The sequence below is a fragment of the Saccopteryx leptura genome, chromosome X (genome assembly GCF_036850995.1).
Source record: "Saccopteryx leptura isolate mSacLep1 chromosome X, mSacLep1_pri_phased_curated, whole genome shotgun sequence".
Taxonomy (NCBI): Eukaryota; Metazoa; Chordata; class Mammalia; order Chiroptera; family Emballonuridae; genus Saccopteryx; species Saccopteryx leptura.
The window spans coordinates 52403038-52406965 of record NC_089516.1 but is presented as its reverse complement, the minus strand read 5'-3'; the positions used below and the strand labels follow the sequence as shown (position 1 = coordinate 52406965).

Here is a 3928-nt window from a genome sequence, read left to right as displayed (position 1 = left end):
CAGTCAGACAGACTCCCGCATGCTCCCGACCGGGATCCACCCGGCATGCCCACCAGGGACGACGCTCTGCCCACCAGGGGGCGATGCTCTGCCCCTCCGGGGCATCGCTCTGCCGCAACCAGAGCCACTCTAGCGCCTGGGGCAGAGGCCAAGGAGCCATCCCCAGCTCCTGGGCCATCTTTGCTCCAATGGAGCCTTGGCTGCGGGAGGGGAAGAGAGAGACAGAGAGGAAGGAGGGGGGCGGGGTGGAGAAGCAAATGGGCTCTTCTCCTATGTGCCCTGGCCGGGAATCGAACCCGGGTCATCCGCACTCCAGGCCGATGCTCTACCACTGAGCCAACCGGCCAGGGCCGACACAATTTATTGATCCATTTTTTCGCTGATGTGCATTTGAGTAGTTTTCAGTTTGGGACTGGAAGGAATGGTACAACTCTGAACATTCTAGTACCTGAATTTCTCTTGGCTGGATACCCAAGAGTGGACTAGATACTGCAAAACAGTTTTCCAATATGACTGTACCAAGTTACACTCTCAGTAACAATGTATGAGATTTTCCAGCTATTTTATATCTTCACCAACACTTGGTATTGTGTTTTCTTTTGAGCCATTCTGGTAGGTGTGAAATGGATCGCATTATGATTTTTAAATTTGTAATTCTCTGATTATTAGACAAACTGAGTAACTTTACAAGGGCTTTTGTGAAGTGTGTCTTCAAGTCTTTCATCCCTATACACATGTCATCAAAGCAGGATACAGGATGACACAGTGCTTAAGAGCACTGACTCCAGCCAGTGTCCCTGGGTTTGAATTCAGGCTCTGCCACTTGTCATATAACCTGGGCCTATCCACATATCATCAGTGTGCCTACTATTTCTCTTACTGTTTTCACTTTATATTATTTTATATGAATATTTTTGTGTTTTTATATGGTCCATGTAATGTCATAAAATTTTCTGCTTAGTTGTCACTAATATTGCTGTATGTCATCGTGTTTTCATAATTCACTACTATCAACAGCTTGACTGCCTTTGTTCAATTTACATTTATTGGTGGGAGGTTCTTTGTATGATATTCCCCAGAATAAAATGACTGTATCAAAGAGTGTAAATACTTTTTATAGTTTTTGTTATATATAATTGTATATTTTGCATCATGTTTTCATTCTTTAACAAATAAACAAATGTTTCCTCTTTTAATTACAAGGTACAGAAATTGAACTCAAAACAGTTTAATCCTCAAAGAAAATTTCTTGGGGGAAGGGGGAGAGGGGTGTTGTTATTTAATGAGTATAGAGTTTCAGTTTGGGATGATAGAAAAGTTCTGGAGAAGAATAGTGAGGATCATTTTACAACAATATGAAAGAACTTAATAACTACTGAATTGCATTCTTGAAAGGTTTAAAATGGTAAATTTATGTTCCATGCATTTTACTATAATTTTTTATTTTTTTATTTTTTTTATTTTTTATTTTTATTTTTATTATTATTTTTTTGTATTTTTCTGAAGCTGGAAACAGGGAGAGACAGTCAGACAGACTCCCGCATGCGCCCGACCGGGATCCACCCGGCACACCCACCAGGGGCGACGCTCCGCCCACCAGGGGGCGTTGCTCTGCCGCGACCAGAGCCACTCTAGCGCCTGGGGCAGAGGCCAAGGAGCCATCCCCAGCGCCTGGGCCATCCCTGCTCCAATGGAGCCTTGGCTGTGGAAGGGGAAGAGAGAGACAGAGAGGAAGGAGGGGGTGGGGGTGGAGAAGCAAATGGGCGCTTCTCCTATGTGCCCTGGCCGGGAATCAAACCCCGGTCCCCCGCACGCCAGGCCGACGCTCTACCGCTGAGCCAACCGGCCAGGGCTACTATAATTTTTTAAATGGGAGAATTTCTTGGCTCTAGCTACTAAGTCTCTTGCTTCAGTCATGGCTGGATCCAGGGGTCCATGCAATATCATTAAGACCTTGGTCCTTTCACTCCCGTATCTTAGTTCTTTTCTTTGAGTGGGTTTCAACCTCAGGTAGGCTCTCTCCATGAGGCAATTGATATAGTTACCAGTGTCATTAGGTTTATGTTCTCCTTAATCCTCAGAATCCTGGAGAATTTACCATAAGTCTTTCCCCAGTGTCTGTATCAGTGTTTGAAAAGGGGTCTGATTGACGGGTTTGGGTCACATGCCCATCCTAGGACAATCACTGTCTTCAGGAGGATGAGTTAATCTGGCCATCTGAGTCATCTTTTTATCGCAGAACAGGGGAATGGCAGTTTCAACAGAATCAGGGAGGGAAAGTTCCCCTAAAAAGAAGATGACTTCTGCTACCCATCTGGTCACAGAGAAAAAATGGGGCCAGGCAGCAACAGCAGATGTCTACTACATATGTTCTAGATTTCCTGTGTAACCCAAGCACAATCAAAGAGAGCGTTTAAATATTTCAAAAGCATTCTCATGTTATTTTGTTGTGTTTTTTTTATTGTAATGCCATTTGGTGGATGACATGTCTGCCCTTCTGTGAATATCAAACTTAATAAGTTGAATAAACAAGTTAATGTGTGCTAAATTAATGAAAAAATGAGTCTTTGTGATCCAATATAAGATCATAGCTTTTTTTTTTAATGTTGTTTGCACATGATATAATCTATATACACTTGAAAAGAGACTATCTTAACTTGTCCCATCTTTAGTTATTCCACATGTCTGGGAAACTCATTACTGTTTATAGAATTGTCTTCTAGCATGAAGCACAGGCCTGGAACCTGGTAATCACCCCTTCCAATTTTGAGTGAGTTAGTGTTAGTCCATCATATAGTATTTCCCAATTTATTTTTTGTCTTTAATTTCCCCAAATGGAATGTTGAAGGTTCCAATTAAAATAATGTTTGTTTCTATTTCCTCTTGCTTTTTTGTCCATTTTCTTTTCTGAACTTTGTTGCAATGATTTTTATAACACACACATTCACTATTTTTTTAATTTTCATAATTTAATGTACATTTTGGTCATTATGTAATGACCTGATTTATTTCTTGTACTGCCATTTACTATGACATCTGTTTTATCTGCTTCCAAATAGTAATCCTGGGTTTTTTTCTGTTCACATAAGAATATCCTCTAACACTGCTACTCTGTTAATTGTTTTTATTTTGTTTATACGTCTCTTACGGCACCAAATTGTTAGATTTGTTGTTTGACAGTGAGCTGCCTTCTTTTTTTTTTTTTTTTTTTTGGATTTTTTCTGAAGCTGGAAACAGGGAGAGACAGTCAGACAGACTCCCGCATGCGCCCGACCGGGATCCACCCGGCACGCCCACCAGGGGCCACGCTCTGCCCACCAGGGGGCGATGCTCTGCCCCTCCGGGCGTCGCTCTGCCGCGACCAGAGCCACTCTAGCGCCTGGGGCAGAGGCCAAGGAGCCATCCCCAGCGCCCGGGCCATCTTTGCTCCAATGGAGCCTTGGCTGCGGGAGGGGAAGAGAGAGACAGAGAGGAAGGAGGGGTTGGGGGTGGAGAAGCAAATGGGCGCTTCTCCTGTGTGCCCTGGCCTGGAATCGAACCCGGGTCCCCCACACTCCAGGCCGACGCTCTACCGCTGAGCCAACCGGCCAGGGCCTGAGGTGCCTTCTTTAAATAGGAGAGTTCACATTTAACACTTTAATTAATGAAATTTTATCATATGTTATTTCCTTTTAAATTTATTTTAATTTTTATTTGTTCTTTCCTTGTCAACTTATGGACTTTATGTCGGATATTTTAAAGTTTTTGTTTTTTAAATTATATCAGAAGCTTGACCTGTGGTGGCTCAGTGGATAAGGCATCAGCCTGGAACGCTGAGATCGCTGGTTCAAAACCCTGGGTTTGGCCCTGGCCGGTTGGCTCAGCGGTAGAGCGTCGGCCTGGCGTGTGGGGGACCTGGGTTCGATTCCCAGCCAGGGCACATAGGAGA

General features: G+C 43.6%; 1 non-coding gene across 1 annotated transcript; it reads right to left on the bottom strand.

The window, feature by feature from the left end:
• Positions 1–275: 275 nt before the first annotated feature.
• TRNAS-GGA (transfer RNA serine (anticodon GGA)) lies at positions 276–351 on the bottom strand. The gene has a single exon. It is a non-coding gene; the product is annotated as a tRNA-Ser (tRNA).
• Between the last annotated feature and the right edge of the window lie 3577 nt (positions 352–3928).